Source organism: Caretta caretta, chromosome 7, assembly GCF_965140235.1.
Source record: "Caretta caretta isolate rCarCar2 chromosome 7, rCarCar1.hap1, whole genome shotgun sequence".
In the NCBI taxonomy this organism is placed as follows: Eukaryota; Metazoa; Chordata; order Testudines; family Cheloniidae; genus Caretta; species Caretta caretta.
Window position 1 is genome coordinate 25,832,382 of NC_134212.1, and position 25,024 is coordinate 25,857,405.

The window sequence follows — 25,024 nt, forward strand, 5'->3', positions numbered from 1 at the left end:
TGAAAATGTCCTGATCCTATAGTGTAATAATTGGAGGATAATAATGTCAGTAGAATAGACTGTTGTTAGAAAGGTTTCAGAGTAACAGCCGTGTTAATCTGTATTCGCAAAAAGAAAAGGAGTACTTGTGGCACCTTAGAGACTAACCAATTTATTTGAGCATAAGCTTTCGTGAGGTACAGCTCACTTCATCGGATGCATACTGTGGATACAAGCTTATGCTCAGATAAATTGGTTAGTCGCTAAGGTGCCACAAGTACTCCTTTTCTTTTTGTTGTTTCAAAGTGTATAACCTTGGTATTAGTGCAATAGTGAGAGCTAAGTGCATCGTTAGTGAAGACCTGTATTGTGATTGTTCTGTGGAATATTTCTGACATCCAGAAGCCAGCTTTTACATAAAGGATGCAGTTTTTAAATGTGTACAGTTTTTTTGTTCAAATAAGCTGTTTCTAATTGGCTGATTCTCCTCTGTTCTTCCTGTCTCCTCCTTAGGGCTACCCCCAAAAACCCCAACCCCAAAACTGTTTCTGTAAATAAATTTGAGATATCCAGTAGCCTTATTTGGTAACACTGATTTCATTTTTATATAAATGATGATTTTACTGCACTGATCGGTGTCTGCTTACTTTAAAACACTATTTAGCTTCAGGAGCTGAAAGATTCCCATTGACTTCAATGGCTGTTGGATCAGGATTTTAGTGAGGACAAGTACACAATAAATTGAAATGCCTATTATTTTTCATGCAAAGGTTATAATTCTGACATGAGGAGATTCTTACGCTTTAAGAGACATTGTCAGATTAAAAATCACACTTCTCTCTGAAAATAACATTTAATATTTCTGCAACTGAATTAGCGGGAGATTTTTTCCTTTCTCAGTGTGTTTGTTTTGTGTTTTAATCATTTTCAGTGTTTTCTCCTGTACTCATTTAGTCAGTTTCTCCTTTTGCTGCAGATATTTCACACTGTATGGTGAGGAGAAAGTAATTTTAAAAAATAGAAAATTTGGATTGTACCACCACATAACATGACAGGATTTTTCAGGACCAGGTGTGGTGCCTGAAACAACTTTGCATTCACTTTTCTAAATTATGGATTAGCTTTCAAGTTGGTGGTGCCTCTTTACTGTTAATATTCAGTGGCACGTGAGGGCTATACAACTTTTTATCAAATTTCTCACTGTCAGAAATGTGTTTTTGTTCCTTATGAGTATCTGACTAAGAGGCACTCTTATAGACTCACACCCCAGATATATATAAATTCTGTTTATTCAGTAGTTCTCACTTTAGCCAGAACTACAGCTAACGAGAAGGTTTTTTTCATTGTGCCTTTCTGTTGTTTTCAGGCACAGAATGGGCCTAACTGAAAATACATTTATCTGAATCATATTTATATTTCTCCTGCAATATCAGGGTACAAGAAAATAATTCAAATTATTATTCTAAAATGAGTTATTCCATTATATAAATGCAGCACCCAAAATAATCTATGTCAGATGAATCAAATTTCATGAGTGCTTCATTCTCCCCATGATGTGCCAGCCAATTTGCTTAGAAGGTTATTACACGACCTCACTTTAGCCACAGGTTTCAGAGTAGCAGCCGAGTTAGCTGTAGCTCATGAAAGCTTATGCTCAAATAAATTTATTAGTCTCTAAGGTGCCACAGGTACTCCTTTTCTTTTTACTTTAGCCACAGTTTTTCTCAGGTGGCTAAGATATGTGAGAAATATTACATCTAGGGTTACTCTGAGGTAGACTGGTTGGGGATCTGTATTTCAAGCGATGTCCATTAAGAAAGATATTCAGTTCTTGGGCTGCTGTGGCATTGTAAAGATGTAACACACTTGAAACTGTCTTGGTCACACATGGTTATAAATATCACCGTCTACAAGTATTTGGCCATCTTATACAAGTCAGCGTTGTGGGTGTCTTCAGTGGTACCAAAATCATTTAGATACTGTCCCAAATTCTCAAAGTGATCTTGTTTCCAGAGATTTTTCACTGACACTTGTAAAGTAGCAGGTATATTTATACAAACATGTGTCACCGTATGGCTCTGCGTCAGCTTTGCGTCAGGGAAAGTTACTGGATATGAGTTATTTTACTTATACTCAAGAGTAACTTGCACTACTGAAATGGACATTTAGTTAAGTGCTTTTTCAGACAGTAGAAATTGAATTAATGAAGTATTATGCTAAAAATGCCCATTTTAGAGCACCAGCATCTGAAACACAGTAGATCAGGAGCACATTTAGGAGTTATTGGCTTATGAATAGACCTCACTGAAGTCACCTTTAGAAGATAAGCATGTGTGGCTCTTTTGGGATAAATTGTCCCTAGAGGTTTTCACCTGGTGCTGATTTTAGATCTACACATAAGGACCATCTTCAAAAAGAAAAATCTTCAGACTTGCTAACTGTTAGGTATAATTGTCATTTATGTTTGAAAGAACAATTATGTTTAAAAGTGAGCATACTGATAATTATCACCTTTTTAATGTAATTTAGGATTTTTACAGAATTTTGTTAGAAGAACGCGATGGGTCAAATTCAACAAGGATGTATAACTTAGAACTCCTTTCCCTAACTTCGACTTTCTTAGAGTGGCTACAATTTGTTCCAAGGCTGTCTGAGTACAAGAGAGTTTAAGTGTACCTTGCACCCAAAGTTCTGTAAGACAGTGTAATTTAAAATACCCCCCATCCTCCTTATACTCCCTTAGACATAAACAGTGTAGGTGTAAGTATTTCTAACAGTGTCTAAATTACTGTAGAGTTTGTTGCACATTTTCCAGCCAACGGGTTTCCATTGGAAAATGCTGATTCATTTCATAGATGTATCAATTTCATCAACATTTTCTATGACAAATTATTGAAGTGCTTTTTTGGTATAGTAATAATATATTCAAAATGAAGCACTCTGACCTTGTTAAAATAAAGCATTTTGATAAGGTCATTTTGATACTTCTGAAATAAAATTTTTCAGAAATTTCATTTTTGTGGGAAATTTCAAAATTTTGACTTTTTGTTCTGATTCAGGATGAAACGAAATTTCAGAATGGAAATTCCAAGTTTTCAACCACTTTAGGTTACCGTAAAATGGCCCTTGGCCTGGTCTACGCACATTTTGTAATGGTGAATTCCAGATGTGGAGAGTGACTTCTACTGAAATAAAAATTTGTTCAATTTGCAGTGGGGCTGTAGTTATACCACTATAAAAGTGCTTAGGACACTCTAGTTTATTCTCTTTGCTGTATGGGAATAAACTATACCAATATATAAGCACTTTTATATCATTATAGCTGTGTGCTCGCTAGAGAGGTTTAACTGTAGTTAAAGTAGTACAATTTCTGTGTTTGGGCAAGGCCTTAGTGCTCGGTGATCTAATGTACACAACACATCACCTCTGAATTTGCCAAAGGAGTTTAAATCTAGAAAGAGACTAGAGGAGCAGCTATCCAGCTGTGGTCCATGGATCACTGGTCATTTGCAGAATGCTGGCTGATGAGATGGCTCTTTTTCATTTCTAGTTGCCAAATCCTATTCAAAAATACCTTCACATATTTTCCTAATATTTCTTTCCCATGTAAACAATTGCTATCATTGCCACAGGCACAGTATATAAATGTGAATTGGAGGGAAGGTGGTCCATGTAACTGTAAATGGTTAGGTAGTTGGTCTGTGAGACAACCTCTGCTAAATTGTGGTCCTTGCTATAAAAGTAATTGTGAATTCTTGCTGTAGAGTCTGTTAGTGTAATATATACATTGAAGGTACCTACAGAAATTCTGAGTTACAATGTAGATTCCTTCTAGACTGTTTCAGATTTGTTTAGACTCACCTCTGGTTTTTGGTCCAGTATTCTAGATGTCACTTAGATCAAGACTGAAGAAGATTTGAAGAATTATATGTGAAAATCCCTTTGAAGGGCCTGATCCACATCTGACTGTTGCTCTTTTTCCTCATGTTCATGATCATTAAACAATTTATTTAATTCATCCAAATACAAAAAGCAGTAAAGCATCCCCAACCCTAGCTCTTTCGTATAACTTTTGTCTCCATAATTCATAATCATTGGCCTGATCTGGCAAGGTGCGAAGTGCCTCCTGTGAGTATCTTTAATTCCAACTCAAGCCAATGGACTTTGTCGGCACTAGGAAATGGCTTACACCTTTAAGGCTGCAGCTGCACCAGTGCTACCCCTGTTTCATCTAACCCTACTCAGAGAATGGTGCTCACCAGCTCATAGGATTGGAGCATATAATTATAGTGTATAATGGTCATTTAAGGATACTCCTATGTTGAAGGCCTCACTGGATGTTTACGATGCAATGGAATTTTCACTTAGTTTTGTTACCATGTCATGTATTTCATAATAAACTCTGGTCAAGTACAGTTTCTTATTCTCAGACTACAAAAGATGGTTACCTGCTGTGTTGAACATGACATAACCATGCAGTTTTTGGTCTTACTGGCAAGTGAAAATGCTTTTCAGTGTTATCAGCAGGATGCAGGCTTTCCACATCTGTAGACTTGAAAATTATTTGTAGAGATGCCTTTTTTCAACCCCTTAATGGGATACCTTGTTGGATAAGTTTTCAGGAGTGCATAGGTTTGTAAATGGCTTTCTCAAAGGGTTAAATGAGACATTCTGAAAGTTTCTAAGATTTTTGTTAGCGTTGAGTTAAAGCTTTCTTAACAGTATAATGAAATTGCTTTCTCATTAAGTATTGTAGACTCTCTAAATGTCACTGAATAAGTGGCTGTGAAAAATGTGAACACTTCTTTTTTTAATCCTTTTATGAGTACAAAACAGTTTTCCCAGTGGGGGAGAATTTTAGCTGATTCTAACACTTTATTTCAAAAGGCACTGGTGTTAGAGATGGGCTAATTAAGGGTAGTTGGGGAATGAACCATTTGCACTTAGCTGTACGTACCAAGGTAAAGTTTTGAAAAGAGAGGGCATTTTTCCCCCTTGGATACTACCTGTGAACTAAAAGTTGATGTTTCTTTTTGCCAGTTATCTGACTAGCTTCAGGAACTTTGACTTACCATAATTTTCATCTTGACAATAGTTTTACACTAGATCTTTAACAACATTGCATACCATTGAAGAAACGGTATTTATGTGAATGTACAGTATTTGATATAATTCCCAGAGTACCTTCTACTAACAGGTGCTTTGCATGTAGAACAAAAGTAATGTTCTCTTCTTTTTGTGAACAGTATGTGTTTCCAGAATGGCCTTTGTAAATTAAATGTTACTGAAAAGGTGTTGTAACACTGTTAAATAAGACCACACCTCGGGTGTCTGAAGGTGTAATGCCCAATGACAGGATTGTTTTGCTTATGTGCAAAGGATGGGAATGTGGCCCAGTGCTTGGAGTTAATAGATTAAGGCCCTGTCTACACTGGCAAGTTTCTGTGCTGTAAAGCCGCTTTCTGCGCTGTAAATCCCGAGGTGTACACACTGCCAAGCCACTTAGTTCGCAGAAACTGCGCAGTTGCAGCGCTTTAAAAAAAACACCCCAACGAGAGGCATAGAGCTTTTTGCACCGGGGCTACAGCACTGTGGTGCCAGTGTAGACTCTGGGGTCAATTACAGCGCTGCGATTGGCCTCTGGGAGGAGTCCCACAATGCCTGTTCTCGCCTCTCTGGTCATCAGTTTGAACTCTGCTGCCCTACCCTCAGGTGACCAACCATCATTCCCACCCCGTAAATTCCTTTGGAATTTTGAAAGTCCCCTTCCTGTTTGCTCGGTGATACTTGCAGTGCTCTCACATCTTTCCAGGTAGCCATGCCTGCTCCATGCACCAGGCGATCCCCTATTGGAGCAATGCTGAGCTGCTGGACCTAATCAGCATTTGGGGAGAGGAGGCTGTCCAGTCCCAGCTGCACTCCAGCCATAGGAATTATGATACCTATGGATACATTTCATTATGCGTGACAGAAAGGGACCACGACTGGGACACACTGCAATTCAGGGTCAAAGTGAAGGAGCTGCAGAACACTTACCACAAGGCACGGGAGGCAAACCGCTGCGCCCACGCTGCGCCTGCTGGTTCTACAAAGAGCTGGACATGATATTCGGCGGTGACCCCACCTCCACTGCAAAGACCATTGTGGATACTTCGGTGGCTTGCGTGCCAGTCAAGTGTGGACCAAGCCAGGAGGAGGAAATCTTGGATGAGGATTTGGAGTGGAAGGGGAACCCAGAGGCATGACTTGGAGGTCACAGAGGCATGCAGCCAGGAGCTCTTTTCTACCCCGGAGGAGGCTAGCCAGTAACAGCAGTTGTATCTTGGCAAAGTGCAATCAGAAGTTGAGACCCCTGGTAAGTGGATTTGATTTTGGGAATTGCTGAAGCAAGTTGTTGGAGGCAGGAGGGTTACAGAAAGCAGGCTTGTCTCCCACCACATGCCTAATCTGAGCATCAGAACAGGCTGTTGATTGACTCCTTCACTTCACGGGAATCTGCCTCAGAGATCTTGAGAAAACTCTCATGGAGATACTGGGCAATCCGCTGCTGCAGGTTCTTCGGCAGAGCTCCTTTGTTTCTTGCCACAGGTGAGCTGCATGGGGCCAGGGCGGAAGCCGCAGTCTTGGAGAAGACCCTCCCTTGATTTCCTGCTCACCCTCAGCAGCAAAATATCTTCCGTAATGATTATATCCTGTGGAAAATGTGGGGACAGGAATGATTATCAGGCCACCCCTACAGTGCTGTCTCTCTCAAAGAGCCATGTGCCCTGTGTACAGCAGGATCCAGGAAGAGTGATTTACCCTACCCCTGTGGCTACTCGCCATTTGGGGGGTCTTGTGGCTCATGTGTGCTTGCTTGGGGTCAGCCAGTTAGTGACAGGTGTGAGAGTACTGGCTGTGTTTTAAATCACTTAATCAGTGTTCTCTGTGTTGCAAACAATACTGCTTCTGTAAAATGTTGCGTTTAAACGTCACAGAGATGACCGTGGAAGCCCAACCTCCCTCTTTTTTATCGGCAGCTGAACAGCTGTGCAGAATTAGAAAGCTTCCAATAAGAACTAAGGAGGACTTTCTGCGTGATGTTATGATGCACTCCACTGCTGAGAAACAGGAATTGAAGGAGTGGTGGGACAGTGAGAAGAGGGACCGAAAGGAGAATGCAGCATGCCAGAATGAAGCCACGAAATAGCTCTTAAATGTTATGGAGTGCCAAACAGACACGCTCCAGGTGATACTAGATCTGCAAACCGAGCAGCTTCGCATCTGCCCTCCCCTGCAGCCACTGTTACAAAACTTTCTCATGCTCCCCAGACACCACCAACACATTGTTATGAACCTCCTGGTTCCAGTCCATACCTGTGGCATTCCAGTCCTCCCCCATCACAGTTCAGCACTGCAGACTCTCACCCACTGCACTCAACACCCATCCCTCTGCAGTTTGGCCCTGCTGAAGTACAGTACCCGCTGCATTGTACTGCAAAGGAGAAGGTGGGATATGATCCCTGGACATACACAAACCTTCAGTCATCCCAGGACCCCACCTCCTCCTGGGGCCTTCCCTACCCCCATCCCATCACTGCTGATGGTTTTTTTTTGTTTGTTTGTTTGACTCCCTCCTCCGGTTGTTGTTCTTTTAAAGAAGAATTGTGTTGGTTTGAAAGTAATCTTTATTCTATTAATTGAAAGCAAACAGAGCCCTGCAAAGCAGCATACAATTATGTTTAACCTTCATATTGTATCGTCTGCACCAATCACAATCACCTCCTATCATTACAAGCACTGCACTCCCGAGCATAGCAACAAATATTCTTCTTCGAGAGATGTCCCTGTGGGTTCTCCACTTCAGGTCAAGGTGTGTCCCGGCACCTTCGATCGGAGATTTCTACAGCAGTACCCCTATGGGCTGTGCATGCCTCTCGAGCTGTCAGTGTTCTAATAGCGCGTGCAAAGCCCGGGCTCCTCAGTTCCTTCTCTACTGTCCCTGGCTAGAGATGGAGTTCAGCAGTGCTCTTTGAGATTAGTTAGTTAGTTGGTTTCTCAGTTTAGTTAGATAGTTTTTAGTCATTAGAGTTACTATTTAGTTAAGATACGTTAACTGTTACATTTATTTCTTTAAAAAACAAACAAAAAAAACCAACCCACCTCTGGGGTTACAGACATGCCTGGTTCTCCAGGTTTCAAGAAATGCGCCTCCTGTAATGAGGCCATTCCCATCTCAGACTGGCATTCACAGTGTGTATGCTGTTTGGGGGAGTCTCATGTACCCCAAAAATGCATCCACTCTGACAAACTGAAAGCGCGGACCCGCAAGGACAGGGAGCCCAGACTTAAAATGCTGCTCTGGAAAACTCTCTCAGACCTGCGTCTGACTCTGGACAGCACACCTCTGTAACACCCTTCAGAGGCAAAGCCAAACCAAAAAAGCAGCCAGCTTCCTCCCCACTCAGGAGCCGTTCCTCGGGGAAGAAGTTAAAACTGGCTCTCATATCTCCAGTAACTGCTGCTCCGCGGCTCAGTACCTTTCACTTAAGGTGTGGCACCTCAGGCACCGACCGTGAGTCAGCTGCCCCCATATATGGTACTGAGGCTCAGGGCTTTCAGTTGCCCACCTCTTTCAGCTCTCCCTCGGCCACCTCGATCACTGTGGTGCCAAGAGCTCCTGTGGTGCCGAGATTACAAGCGGCGGCTGCGGCACCATCCTTTGATCATGTGGCGCCACTTTTGCAGTTGACACTCTTGGCACCAAGCCTCCTGTGGTCTCCAGCCTCCCTGACAATGCCTACCTCAGGGGCACCTACTCCGCTGAGCCAGCTCGCACCCCAGGGACACCCTTTGGTGCATCAGCAGATTCCCCAGCAGACTCTGCCTCCACCAGCTCCACCAGCACCGACTCCTGGTCCGTCAGCTCCACCTCGGTTTTTACAGCCAAAGGAATTAAGGGTGTCCCATGCTCCTGAGCCTCCCCTTCTCGGCACCGGTCTAGCAGCACACAGTACACAAACCATTGAAAGATGGCACCAAATGTGGATGGAAGCACAGGGATTGCTGGGATGCAAAGGAATGCATCACGGGGCATTTGGTCAAGACCCAGGATGCCCTGCGACCCTCCTCCATCTTCCCACAACTCTTAGCAGCAGAAGAGGAAGAAATGCTTTGTGGGTTAGCTCCCAGAGTGCAATGCTCTGAATACCATGGCAACTGCCACAGGTGTGAACACATTATTGCGCAGGCCACTGACTGCGTGAACACACAACAGCAGTTTCCCTTTACCGCTCTCTGAGCAGCACTGTAACTCCCGGTGCTGTAACTCTGCGAGTGTAGACATGCTCTTTGTTTCTGTTCCCAGTCCTGCCAATGACTGTGGGTAGGTCACTTAACCTCTTTGTGATACAGTTTTCTCCATCTGTAAAATGAGGACAATTCTGTATCTCAGACAAGTGGTGTGAACAGTCATTATGAATAGAGAGCTCTAAGATCCTCCATGTAAGACTCCATAGAAGTACAAAGTATTATTAATTGTTATTCAAGTGGTTGGGAGTTAAGAGCCTGGGGAAAAGGAGGTAGGAAAGGAGAATGAGGGATTGGAAGCAGTGAAGCCCCAGGAGTTGTTAGATGTTTATACACTGAAAAAAGATCATTGTACTTTTTCCCGCAAACCAGCCTTCTTTCACATAGGTTGTAGGACTGTATAAAAATATGCTATTTTGCTAACTCATCTTGGTAGTCAGTGGCATTGCTGGTTCACCATAGTGACATCTATCTCACACTGGAGCCGCTCTTGACCAATTTCTCATTGATTGCTCCCTCGTTTCTGCAGTTGTGAGGGAGTTGGCTGCTCTCAAACAAGAATTTTATGCATAAAGAAGATATTCTGGGACCCTGTTTGCTGGCTCATGATTGGCGCTACTATTGACTATTTTATTCAGAACTTTTCAGTGTGCAGTTGTGGAGAAAATCTGTGTGTTCCTTCAGTGCCATTTTAACCTGTTGTGTACCCTCATTCCTCAGCCACCATTAATTAGCCCACCATTAATGTCATTGACTTTTTAAATAAAAAAGTGTGTTTTTGGAGACAGCTGAAACTCTCCCCTATTGGGAATAGTCTTTCATGTTTATGAAAGGATTTAAAAACAAGTCTCTGTAACACGGCTGGCCTAAGACTGCAGATCAGTATTTGTGAATCTTTTCAAGTTCTGAACCAATGTTCAGTACAATAATATTCATACACCCTTGTTGTTTGCTATTTGCAGACATTCATGCAAAGACATTTTGTTCACACTGAGCTTTGGTGAGTGGCTTTGCATCAGTAGCCATATTTGTATATCAACAAGAATATTGCTGCACAAACGAGATTTTTTTGTTTCTTGCTATTTGGTGTCTATTTATTCTCTGATATTTTAAATAAATAAATAATTTTAAAAAAGCTTCTGTTATCCAGCCAGGGAGCAGTAAAATTCCAGGTGACTTAAAGTAGGTGAAGTTCCCACCCTCCCCTGAACAAAGGATACATATACCACAGAGAGACAAAACCCGTTTTGTGCTGTTAGGCTTTATTGCTAACTTAAAAAATAACCCTAAAACATAAACTTCAGCCTGAATTTTCTCTCCAAGACTGGCTGTTCTAGTTTTCCATACAGGACCTCTCTGTCACAGACCCTAGTTTTCTGTTCCTTTTCTAACTGAAACTAATTAAATCCACCTACTAAGGTTTAGAGTAATTATATTGTACATACCTGTAGGATTCAAGTCTGGTATCAAAGTAGCTCAGCATAGCATACCTGCATTCCTTTGCTGAATCCTTGAGCCTGGCACCCTGTTTGTGATCAATCGCACACTACATACAGCCAACAGAATTATTGTTTAGTTCATGAATAATATACTGCAAATTGTTTATCCAATCTATCTGGGAAAGATATCTTGCAGAAATCATGGACAGAAAACATTTTCTAAGGAATTAGTAAATTCACACTACCTCCTAACATATCATCAAGGTTGATATCAGTGGGGAGTAACCTAGGGTGACTTTTCCTTATGTTTACTTGCTTGTGGTTTGTGACCTGTACTGCAGATGGCCGAAGGACATCCTGTAGAGAATTGCAGGCTACATTCCTAAATGTATTTCTACTTTTGCAGAGGTAGAGAGGAAGTGTCACATTTGCAAGAATTCAGTGCAGTTAGAGGTAATTTTTCTTGCAGGGCTGCTGTGTGACAAAGATGTTATCACCTCAGTATGAGTCTATCATAGAACATTTGCATGTCAGCTAGTGACTGTCCCACGAGGATATAGTGGACAGTGATCCCAAATCTGTCTTGGAGAAGGGACAGGGTCTCCAGTCATCTACTTTTTTTTTTCTTTTTACTTGGCATAGCATTAAGCTTGTCACCCCATTCCTCTACCACCCTGAATTCATTGCTGTGGTTAAATGCCATTATGGTACATTAAAACAAGATTTAAAAACGTCCAATGTCCCTTTAAATTCTTCTCTCTGCACTGTCCTTCACTAAACCAGGGTAATTATCTACTCAGCTATTGGCCACTTGCCTTCATCAGTTATAATTTGTCTCAAGGTTTGTTTAGTTCTGGCTCTGAGAGTTGTGTTTCAGAATCAAACATGAGTCCGGTTGATTCCAGCTGTGTTCCAGTCATGGCAGTAATCTATGGTAAATTGGGCTGATAGGCAATCTCAAGCCTGAAACCCCACTTTTAGGTTTGGGTAAGGGTTTGGTCTATGGTTGTCACATAAGGGTCTAGAACAGGGTCCTGTATTGTCAGCTTTTCATGCTTGCAACAGATTGGGAAAGATTCCTATGCACTTTCTGATGACTTGTCCTGCCAGTCAAATAGGAGCCACTTCCGGTCCTTTGGGTAAGAAAGTAATTAGCTGCCCTCAAGTTCTCGAGATACCGCAAAGAAGCATTTATGATGTCCCTGCAGATTATCCTTTGGTGCTAGGTAGTGGTACAGCCAGTGCCTTTCATGGGTGGATCAGAGGGTGTAATGAAGGAATGTCTGGTGGGACACCACATCAAGGTGGCAACTACTATTTAATATGGAAAAAAGTGAACAAATTCTATGGAGTTATCGTAGAATGTGACACAGGAAATAATTTTGGGCAATTGTCTCACAAGATGCACATTTCCTTCTACTGCTTTGTGATTTAAAATTTTATAAATAAGTTATTTATTATTTTGCTAATATATTGTGCTAATATTGGTTTATAACGGCAATATATAAAATTCTTCTAATGGCAAACCTGCATTCTAAACCAAGGAAAAACATAATTTGAATAGAGGTTCAGTTTAAATTTTCCTTCTACCCCACTCCATATCCCAGCTCCCTCCTCAATAGTTTGGCGTCATTACAATTTTACTTCAAATAAATTAACATAGAAAACATCTTCCTTGATAGTCATAGTTACTTGTTTTCTATTTGTTTTACTTTTTTTCCAGTACAAAAATCATATTAACTGGTAAACTAAAATATATATTTTAGGTAGAAATATATTTGATACTGTAGGCAAAGGACATAATGTTTTGTAAATCTAAAAATATATAATTTTGTAACTATTTAAGACATGTATTTGCAGTTGACATTTTTCAACGACTGAATTACATCTAACCTATGGTAGCAACATACTACAAATTATTTAATTTCTGTACTGGTTAGTTACTAGTCTTAAGGGTCAGTGTGTTGCCAAAATTAATGATAAAGACACATTGGTAAGAAGCTATGATGGGGGAACAGTTAATTTCAATTGCTAATAGCCTAATAGGATTTATGCTGTTATGAATAGTAGTTTTTTTATGTTCTGCGATTACATTTTACAACTGATCTCTACACAATTGTTAATTCTGTCCCTGCAACTTCAGTGAAAACCTGACTGCAAATACGTTGCTTTAGAGGCTGACTTGATATCTATTACTCTAATAAATCTATTTCTATTTTTGTTTATATTATAAACACTTCAAAGCAATGACCATTTTTGTGTTTCCATACCACAGTGGGGCCCAAATCCAGGTTGTAGCCTCTGAGCACTAGCCCAATGCAAATAAATAGTAAGTGACTAGCTGCCTGCTGTATGCCGGGTATATTATATTATGCCAGTGTGGTGATATGCCATATAACAGATGGATATGTCCTCAGTGAGATCACCCACTGCCAGGGTAATAGAACAGTTAAACCCCAGGACTAGGGATATAGAAACTGAATACAAGTAATGCCTATTATTAGTTTAGATTCTATTATTTTTACAGTTCTACAGAAAGTAAATCTCAGATTCTGTAATAGGATTCATTATCTTGCTTATTAACTGGATGTGCATTTAATAATTAAACATATTAAACTTTCCTGTGCAGCACTCTTCCCGCTACACAGAATGATGGAGCAATTTACATGAGGTTCTGCCTGCTGAACACTTAGCTGTTATTATACCCAAGCTCCGTAAGCTACAGGTTGCAATAACTGGTAGGCTGGCTAGGTTTATGTTCAGCTGTGCTCACTGATCCACCTCTATTTTTCAAGCATTTTTACTCCTTACACTGAAGTTATCTTGTTTTTTCTCTCAGTCTCCATACTAGAGTAAATGATGCTATTTCCTAAGTCTAAATCTATCCAGAAAAAAAAAGTATCTAAATAGGGGTGTTAAACTTCTTAAAAGCCTGGAGTCACTCCTGTTCCATAAAGTGGATAGCAGAATCTGTGCTGCAGATGGCTGGGTCTCTTGCCAGCTTACATCTATATCAGTCCACTAGCAGTATCCCTTTTTAAAAATAGGTTTTTAATTTTTTAATGCCTCTTACCAGTGCCAGACCACCTGTCTCCCACTGAATAATCAGTCATGAAGGCAGAGCTTCCTTTCATTCTCACAGGAAGCATTGCTTGCAACTCTGCTGATTTGTCACAAGGAGGATTGTGGCCAAATCATATTGTTGTTGTTTTTTAAACACTTTTTGTACTTGCTTGACGGAGTGGATTGGGATAGGAGTGCTCCATGGATTGATAACCTGGAGTAGTAACTCATGCAGGCGGGCACTTATGGCACATTTTATTGCCAGCTTTGGGAATATCAGCCCCTGATGTCATGTAATTAGATATACCTGTGATACATGTGGCCAGCAGGCTATAACAACAAAATTCTGTGAGTGGATACATGCATGTATAAGGCTATTACACTCAGATATCTGCATATGAAGAAATGTGGGAATTATCCAATCTGCTTCTATCTCAACAAATCACATCTCTCTGTACAGGAAGGCCTTAACCTGTTTGTGCATGGGTCCTGTGAACCATACCTGTACATAGGCATAGCTCTGCTCATTTAATTGATTGTCTAATAATAAGGTTTACATAATGATTTACATATTCTATTTTATAAACATTATCTAACTAAACTGGCTCATAAAAACCTGAGAGAGAGAATTCTTTTTATGAATGAGGGAACTGAAGCAGAGAGCTAACTCAATCTTCCAAGGTCATATAATGAGCCAGTGGTAGAGCTAAGTTAAGAATTTAGGAGTTCTCTATTTCCATTCTGTGTTCAGACCATTAGATGGTGCCTCTCCTCAATCCTCTGCATTCTGTATTTCTGTTTGTGCAGTTATTATGCCTCTTCATGCTATCTGTGGCATATAGTGTCTCTCAGCAGTCCTCTGGTGTCCTGTTTCTTTCCACATTTCTGTCCACTATTGCTGTTGCCATTCACCCCAGTTTTCAATCCACCACCCCTACTGTATCCTGGATATTCCTCCCCCAAACCCATTCTTTTGCTAGATGTGTGAATCTACCCATCTAAACTCAAAAGGAGTACTTGTGGCACCTTAGAGACTAACCAATTTATTTCAGCATGAGCTTTCGTGAGCTACAGCTCACTTCATCGGATGCATACCGTGGAAACTGCAGTAGACATTATATACACACAGAGACCATGAAACAATACCCCCTCCCACCCCACTGTCCTGCTGGTAATACCTTATCTAAAGTGATCATCAAGTTGGGCCATTTCCAGCACAAATCCAGGTTTTCTCACCCTCTGCCCCCCCGCACGCAAACTCACTCTCCTGCTGGTAATAGCCCATCCAAAGTGACCACTCTCTTCACAATGTGTATGATAATCAAGGTGGGTCATTTCCAGCACAAATCCAGGTTCTCTCACTCCCTCACCCCCATCCAAAAAAACACACACACAAACTCACTCTCCTGCTGGTAATAGCTTATCAAAAGTGGTGGGAGACAGGCCAGTCCTTGCCTACAGACAGCCCCGCAACCTGAAGCAAATACTCACCAACAACCACATACCACACAACAGAACCACTAGCCCAGGAACCTATCCTTGCAACAAAGCCCGTTGCCAACTGTGCCCACATATCTATTCAGGGGACACCATCACAGGGCCTAATAACATCAGCCACACTATCAGAGGCTCGTTCACCTGCACATCCACCAATGTGATATATGCCATCATGTGCCAGCAATGCCCCTCTGCCATTTACATTGGTCAAACTGGACAGTCTTTACGTAAAAGAATAAATGGACACAAATCAGATGTCAAGAATTATAACATTCATAAACCAGTCGGAGAACACTTCAATCTCTCTGGTCACGCAATCACCGACATGAAGGTCACTATCTTACAACAAAAAAACTTCAAATCCAGACTCCAGCGAGAAACTGCTGAATTGGAATTCATTTGCAAATTGGATACTATTAATTTAGGCTTAAATAGAGACTGGGAGTGGCTAAGTCATTATGCAAGGTAGCCTATTTCCCCTTGCTTTTTCCTACCCCCTCCCCCCGACGTTCTGGTTAAACTTGGATTTAAAGTTGGAGAGTGGTCAGTTTGGATGAGCTATTGCCAGCAGGAGAGTGAGTTTCTGTGTGTGTGTGTTCCCGGGAGGCGGGGGGGGTGTGTGAGAAAGCCTGGATCAGTGCTGGAAATGACCCACCTTGATTACCATGCACATTGTAGGGAGAGTGGTCACTTTGGATGAGCTATTACCAGCAGGAGAGTGAGTTTCTGTGTGTATGGGGGTGGGGGGTGGGGTGAGAAAACCTGGATTTGTGCAGGAAATGGCCCACTTTGATTATCATACACATTGTGAAGAGAGTGGTCACTTTGGATGGGCTATTACCAGCAGGAGAGTGAGTTTGGGGGGGGGGGGGCGGAGGGTGAGAAAACCTGGATTTGTGCTGGAAATGGCCCAACTTAATGATCACTTTAGATAAGCTATTACCAGCAGGAGAGTGAGTTTGTGTGTGTATGGGGGTGTGGGGGGGTGAGAAAACCTGGATTTGTGCTGGAAATGGCCCACCTTGATTATCATGCACATTGTAGGGAGAGTGGTCACTTTGGATGGGCTATTACCAGCAGGAGAGTGAGTTTGTGTGTGGGCGGGGGGGGGGCGGGGGCGGAGGGTGAGAAAACCTGGATTTGTGCTGGAAATGGCCCAACTTGATGATCACTTTAGATAAGGTATTACCAGCAGGACAGTGGGGTGGGAGGGGGTATTGTTTCATGGTCTCTGTGTGTATATAATGTCTACTGTAGTTTCCACGGTATGCATCCGATGAAGTGAGCTGTAGCTCACGAAAGCTCATGCTGAAATAAATTGGTTAGTCTCTAAGGTGCCACAAGTACTCCTTTTCTTTTTGCAAAGACAGACTAACACGGCTGTTACTCTGAAACCCATCTAAACTCAGTCACCTTTGTCACTCACAAATAAGATCAGCAAACAACTTCTCAAACTTCGTTGCATACATACATCGGCGCAGGGCTACTTTCTCATTAGTCTTGCTGGGAAGAACAGTCTTTGTGAGTACAATCTCAGACAGTGTTGCACACTTTAGTTTGGCTGTACAGTACTAAGCCAGACAGTGGTGGGAACTGTAATCTAATGATCTGAGAGTGGAACAGATAAAGCTAGGGAATGTGAGCCCAATTATGATTGTAAAAGGGGGAACTGTGAATGTTAGTTGGGCATCTTGTTATGGTGACAGATGGTGACAGATGGTACAATGTGCCTGACATTTAAGGATCTTTGGCTTCTGAAGGCTTGTCTACATTACCCGCTGGATTGGAGGGCAGTGATTGATCCAGCGGGGGTCGATTTTACTAGTTTAGACGTGATAAATCGACCGCTGAGCGCTCTCCCATCGACGCCGGTACTCCACCAGAGAAGCACAAGCGGAGTCGACGGGAGAGCATCAGCTGTCAACTTACCGCAGTGAAGACACCGCTGTAAGTAGATCTAAGTACATCGACTTCAGCTACGCTATTCACGTAGCTGAAGTTGTGTATCTTAAATCGACCCTGTGTAGTAGTGTATACAAGCCCTCAGTAATTTAAAAGTCTCTTGAAATTTACTCTTTTGTATTTTTGTTTGTGCAGTTATTATGCCTCTCCATTCTATAAGTATGCCCTAAAGTGTCTCTCACTAGTCTTCTGGTGTCCTGTTCCTTTCCACATTTCTGTCCACTATTGCTATATTAAGGTGCCTTTGAGCATTAGAATCTTGTTGGACCTAACTTGTGCTGTAAACCTGCATGGAATCTATCAGCAACGCAATTTATTAGTTAGTTATCCTTAACTTCCTCATAAGCTCCCATACTACAGTGATGGATGATGCAATGACTATGTATCAAAAACAGTGCACACTGAATATTGTGCATTCTTAAATTCACAGTGCAATGTTTCTCTTCAGAGTACTGTGGCCTCATGGATAGAGCACTGAAATGAGATTCTGGAGACATGGGTTGTTTTCTAGGTCAGTTACTGGCCTACTGGGTGACTTTGGGCAAGCCACGTAACCTCTCTATGCCTCACTTATGTCCTCTGTAAAATGGGAAAACTGATATTTTTGGAAAGTGCTTGTAGCACTATGCTTGGCCCCCACAGCGAGTGTTACAGACCAGCCCCACATTTGACAGCAGATTTTCGGAATAGGTCAGCATCCAATATGCTGAGCTCTTTTGCAAATCTGGCTACTTATCCTCATGCCTAAATGGAAAATTTAGTCTTCTGAAAATTTTCCCTCATATACATCATGAGTATTGCCATAAAGCTGTCTTTGAAGTTGTGTATGGTTATAGTGAATGGATACTAGTAGCATGAATTTTATTGTACTTCATAATGTCAAAATCATAGTAAAATTCCCTATGAAAGGTAGTTATTGTGCATTAGAGAAGTTACTTGTTTGTTCTTTGGGTAACATATAACAGTTATCATTGCTGATAATAACCTTAAAAAGAAAGTAGTGTTTTAGCAGGTTCTGAACTAGAGAAGACTTCATATCTATGGATCTGTTTAGAAGTTTTATTCTATATTTGAATGTTAATAAAATGTGTCCCATTATGAAATATGAACAGAAAGTTATCCAGGTTCATATGTAATTTACATGCATCCTTCAGAGTTCCTTAATTTTGATTGCTTTTAATGCTCATTGAGAACGCATATTACATATTTAAGTCAATATAATTGAAAATTTATTTGACCTAATTAAACCTAATAATAAAGTTAGTATTTGATTGCTAAGGTATGGCAAGCCAGACTTAAAAGCTTAAAGGGGATTACTTTTATCTCTGCTTATCAGAGTTGAGATAATTAAAATATATATTGTTTCTGCCTTTTTTGTTCTATTAAATTCACTTCTGTTACCTGCTAATGTTAGAGATACTGTTAGCCTTAGCCAGTAGGGTATATGCAGTATGCTTGAATTATGCATGACTTCGTAATAATTCCCTTATCGTACTGGAGGTCAGTGCCCCATCTGGATTCAGATTTTATTATAAGGTGACTGTCCTTAATCCATTATTAATCCATCATATGATTGTTTTAGGACAGACAGATGCTTGACTCTGGTATTATTTGGAGTAGTGGCATGTGTTATTTCTCTCAGGGCTATGTTACATTATTCTCTCTTTATTCCTAAATAAATAAAACCCAGGAGCACTCTATTGAAAGAATTTATACAATGCTGGCTATGTCCCCATGTCTCTTCCCTTTATACTCTTGCATGGTTTCAGTCTGTTTCTGAATAGTATCTTACTGGAGCATGGAGGACTAACATTTCCTTTATTATCTATCTTTATTCAATATAGCAGCAAATATGTACATAGCATAGGCTGAACATACCAGCACAAACTACATGTAATAAAGAAACCGTCTTGAAGGCAAATGTCCTTTCTCTTTTATTTTTCTCATTCAAATTAAACACGAACATAGAGGGAGTATATCTTGACAATTTAGTATATTTAGCAAGTTCACCATGACTGTTATGATCCTTAAGTGGCCTTTTCTGCTTTTAAAGATAACAAAAGTGATTTCCTTAATAATCAACTGTATTCAGATTTCTTCATTTCTGGTAAGTTTCCTATAAGACGAGATCTGTCTCTGACCCAAATAAAGGCATTCCTTACTCAGTCAAAATGTTCTTTGACTTCAATGGGAAATTTGAATAAAGAATGTGAAATTTAGCCCAAAGGAGAGCAGAATGCATGTATCAGATGGCAGCATTTGGTTTTTCATTATTATTGATTTTGGTCTTAGTTTGATTTGGGATCTTTAAGCTATTTTTTTTAAAAAAGTTTACAGAGGCTTTGCAGATCACTTACAATGTGCTTCATAAAGTTTGTTTATATTAAGGGTTGAGTTGGTTGACAGACAGAATACCAGTCTCATATCACCTTTAAAAATATTGTTTGTTCTGCTGACTGTGTGGCAACTAAATGATGAGAATGATTTTAACATTCTATATTTCACAATGAGACCAGGCCAAACTTTTCCACATTGTTGGTAAAGAAATTGTGTCAGATACTTTTACATTAATAATAATTAAGGGACCCGAATCAGTAGTCACTTCTGAAACTTGAGGCTGTTAGTTTTAGAAGCTAATAACACTGTGTCTATAATGGAACTTGCTGCATTCAATAGTATTGTTGATTTGATGCGTTGATAAAGAGTTGCATTTTACTCCTTAACTGAGGTAACTCCTAGAATCTTTTGGTGAACATAATACTACTGATTCACTTTTTGACACTGATGTTTGAGCAGCATTGTAATGCTTGAAATGATAGAAATGGTTACCATCTAAAGTGTTTTTATTGTAATTTGGCGGGGAGGGGAGGTGTTTTTGTTCCCCTGGTACTATTGTAGCTTTGTCAATCCTTGTCTAAACTTCTGTTCTGACTAAAGAGAAGAATGAAGTTGGGGGAAATACCAGCTTTGGGGGAATTTGTTTATTACAATCTGACATTCCATAACTATGAATACTTAATCCTACCATAGAAGGTTTCCAGCACTCAGGACCATTCATGCCTAGTACTTTCTGGTCACAGAGTTTCTCTGCAAAAAAGAAAATTTAGGGAATTATGCTCCAGTGTAATTATATCTTCAGCAGACTAATAACTGTTTCGGTAAATAAATGCAATAGCCATTATGCTGGAGTAACTGATCTTTATAATTTAGGAGTTTTATTTGCATGTGTTACATTAATTTGTATCAGCACGTTCACAACATTATCAATTAATTTTTTTTTTTACTTTTACCTTAAGTCCCTCTGATGACTATGAAACCTGTAAAATATGTAAAAAGCTTTCTATAGAGTAGTAAGCTGGTTAGACAGAATGGATGGTGGTATGTTAGCAAAATAATGACTGAAACCATTATTGTATTCCTGTAAGCAGTTATGTGTAATACATGTCTCAGATGCTATGCCTAATTATGATCAGAGCATTTACAACAACAACAACAAAAGGATGAAAAAGGGTTCTAGTGTTAAGCCAGTACAATAGTAGAGCACAAGATTAAGCATAATGAATATATAGCAGTTAAGCTTTGTCTGCAGCTGCTGTATACATCTTTATAGAATAGGTTTCAGAGTAGCAGCCGTGTTAGTCTGTATTCGCAAAAAGAAAAGGAGTACTAGTGGCACCTTAGAAACTAACAAATTTATATGGGCATAAGCTTTCGTGAGCTACAGCTCACTTCATCACTTCAGCATTTATAGAATAGAATGTCACAGATGTTAAACATCTGAAATTTTTGACTAACTGAGTCTATGCAGTAGGTACAATTAAAAATTGTCTATGAATTAAATATAATTTTCCAGTGAAACAGAAGTTTTCAGCCTGTTCACTTCAATACTTTGTGAATTACATCCATAAATATATAATCAGTACACTTTTTTGCATGATATTATGTATGAACATTGTTGTTTGAAGTTTTTTTTAAATAGTCAGATTTTTCATGAATAGATCAGTGATGTTATATAAAAAGGAAAGTACTAATGTAAATAACAATGCACTAATAGGAAAAGTGGTGCTGACAAGTATTGTACTTTATGTAAATGCTCCTGAATAACTGTTTTTATTGGGAGTGATAATAATCAATCTGCAGCTGAAACAACTGTGTATTTCACAGCTCTTTACCTGAATGGAGACCTACTGTAAACTCAAAGTAGACATGGCATTGTGGGTAGGCATATAGGCAGTCAAGTAGGGCAACAGTCCTGCATATAGTGGCAAACTGAGGTGCACTCTGACAGAAACTATAGCTTAAGTGTGCAGTTGGGTAGAGCAACTGTTGCCCACCGGTGAGCTCCACCATTAAAAGAGGGTGCAGGGACCAGATGAATCTGAGCTACTTGCTAGGCTCTCTAGTTTGCTGCCAGCTGGCTGCTCTCAGTAGATTGCAAATGTACTGCATGGTATGAATTCTGGATTGTTTGAAATCAAATGATCTTTGGGACTACAGGAGTTGGAATGCTGCAGAATTCAGAGTGAACAGCACAGCCTCATCAGAAACAAAAGCTTAGTTTCGGGGTTGTTTTTTTTCTCCATAAATTGATGACAACTCACAAGTGGATTTACCATGCTCTCATTCCTTGTATTTTGTAAAATATTTGAAAGATCAGGGAGCGATTACTAGGATCTGTATTTGAAGACAAGAACCAAAGGAGACAATATGTTGCCCATTTGCTATTATGATCTTGAATAAAAAGCAGTGTTAGTCTAACTATTGTAGCAGAGGAGGAAAATACGAAATGGTCACAGAAGTATGTATGCAAAATGTGAATAATATGTTTGTGTGTGTAAAGATGCAATCAAAGCAATAAAAAAATAAAATAAAACTGTGTGAATGGACAAAAATAACAAATTTGAGTTACTGTGCATGCCTTTTCCTTCTGCTTTGAAGTTGCGTTTGTTATTGTGAGTGTGCATTTCTTGGCATACAAATTGGACATTCACAGGACTCTCTCTGGGGAATAATAAAATAACACATTTTTGTGGAAAATAGTTGCTGGTTCAGAGAAAACAACATTTTTAATGTGAATAGTTTCTCTGGTGAAATATGCATAGTATTGCAGTTCCTGTACTGAAAATAGCATATTTATGATACATCCCAGGAGCAAAAACATGTATTTTTGGAATCCCAGAAAGGAACCAAAAGGAGCTTCTCAAACATTGTAAAGCCACCGACTATTCTTTTGCCACTCTATTGTTTTAGTCATGTTTTAACAAATGCAGTGGAAAAACATTACTTTAGAAGTAGCAAAGAACTTTTGTTACAAGCCTAATGCCTGCTGGTTAAAACCAGCCAACGTTCACATATGCCTTTTGCGGCTATCTCTGTGCACTAGCGACAGTAGAAGAAGGGGAGCTGATGAAAGGTTTGACCAAAATTAGAATTTCATCATAAAGATGTCTTTAATATGTGTGCTTTTTTGATACTTCTGTTTCCATAGAACTTTAATATCATGATACTGAGAAAATCTGTGGTGTTATGCCAGAACTTGGGGTGAAACCTCATTGAAGTTGGTAGGCAAGACAACTACCCTTCATTCAGGGTCAATGTAAAAAGCAATTAAACTCCATTATGGAATAGATAGCTGAAACAATAAGAGCTACTGCCCAAAGCACAGGCCATGTGCAAGGCTAGTAGGAGTTGAGCCAGGCGATCTGAGGGGTTTTTCCTGGGCTCTGAATATGAACACAGGGTGTGACCAGGGTCCTGGGGGAGCCAGCTGAGGTCACTCAGTTAGGGTGAACTGCAAAGAATGGGGCAGATAGTCCCCAAAACTGGTGAATATTCCAATACTTAGATTTACCAAACCAGCACTAAACAGCTTCTGTTATACCTCACTGGTTACTCAGAAGTCCAAAACACAGTTCCCTTAAAGTAACCCAGCCTCAGGCCTCTACCTAGTTACCCAAATCAGATATGATGAGGATTAATGAAAATCTTATTTCATCATACAAAAGAAAAGGTTCTACCAGTCCCAAAGGATCAGACACATTACCTCCCAGGTAAATGAATATTCCAGATCTTACCCAGATACATGCTTACAGTCGATTCTTATTAACTAAACTAAAATTTATTTAAAAAAAAAAAGACAGAGAGTATGGTTAAAAGACCAATATACATACAGACAGGCGTGCAATTTTTGAGGTTCAGATTTATAGCAGAGATGGTGAGCTTTGTAGATGCAAAGAGTTCTTTCAGAAATAGTTTAAAGGTTATAGTCCAATGTTTATATTTCAGGGCAATCCAGTCAGAACTGGGATCTCAATCCTTGTGGCTTCCCCTGCATGAAACCTCAAGCAGATCTGAGATGACAGGATCAGGACCCAAGGATCTTTTATACAATTTCAAGCCTTCTTTGACAGGTTGGCGTCTCTTGGCTTACAATAGGTAATCAGGGCGACTTTGAAGTAGGTCCATTACTGGTACTTAGGAACACGAATTAACATAAGGCAATTGCCTGTTCTTCTTCGAGGGATGTCCCTGTGGGTGCTCCACTTCAGGTCAAGGTGCATCCCCGTGCCTTTGATTAGAGATTTCTACAGCAGTTCCCCTACGGGCTGTGCATGCGCTGTGCATGCCTCTCGAGCTGTCAGTGTTCTAACAACGCGTGCAAAGCCCGGGCTCCTCAGTTCCTTCCCTACCGTCCCCGGCTAGAGACGGAGTTCAGCAGTGCTCTTTGAGATTAGCTAGTTAGTTTGTTTCTCAGTTTACTTAGATAGGTTTTAGTCATTAGAGTTACTATTTAGATAAGTTACATTAACTGTTACATTTACTTGGGGCAGGGAGAAGCCTCCGCGGTTACGGGCATGCGAGGCTCCCCAGGCTTCAAGAGATGCGCTTCCTGTAAGGATGCCATCCCCATCTCGGACGGGCATTCACAGTGCGTACGCTGTTTGGGGGAGTCTCCTGTACCCCAAAAATGCGTCCACAGTACCAAATTGAAAGCACCAACCCACAAGGACAGGGAGCTCAGGCTTAAAATGCTGTTCCTGGAAAACTCTCTTAGACCTGCGTCTGACCCTGGCCAGCAAACCTCTGTGACACCCTCCAAAGGCAAAGCAAAAGCAAAAAAAAATGGCCAGCTTCCTCCCCCATCAGGAGCCATTCCTCGGGGGAGAAGTTAAAACCGGTAACTCCTGCTCTGCGGCTCAGCACCTTTCACACAGCAGGCACCTCAGGCACTGACGGTGAGTCAGCTGCCCCTCCACGGTGCCAAGGCTCAGGGCTTTCAGTTGCCTGCCTCTTTCAGTTCTCCCTCGGCCACCTCTGTCAATCTGGTGCCAAGAGCTGCTATGGTGCCAGCAATACAAGCAGTGGCTTTGGCACCATCCTTTGATCTTGCGGCACCGCTTTTGTAGACGCTGCTCTTGGCACCAAGCCCCCTGAGGACTCCAGCCTCTATTGCAGTACCTATCCCAGGGGCACCTACTCCGTGGAGCCAGCTTGCTCCCTCGGGACACCCTTCGGTGCATCAGCCGATGTCCCAGCAGACTCTGCGTCCATCAACTACACCGGCACCAACTCGTCAGTCGGCTCCACCTCAGTTTTTACAGCCAGAGGAATTAAGGGTGTCCCATGCCCCTGAGTCTCCTCTTCTCGGGACCAGTCTATCACCGAGACCTTTAGCACCCTACCTTCACTACTCCCCTACCACTTCAAGCCCCTCCAATGAAGTGTGGGAGGAAGAGGACGAGGAAGAGGAATACAATGACCAGATGTTTTCCTCTCAATACTCTTCCCAGATTTCA

General features: G+C 40.9%; 1 protein-coding gene across 5 annotated transcripts in view; it reads left to right on the forward strand.

The window, feature by feature from the left end:
* Window positions 1-25,024, forward strand: part of ARHGEF3 (Rho guanine nucleotide exchange factor 3) — a 320,877-nt gene that overhangs the window by 144,488 nt on the left and 151,365 nt on the right. The window lies entirely within an intron of this gene.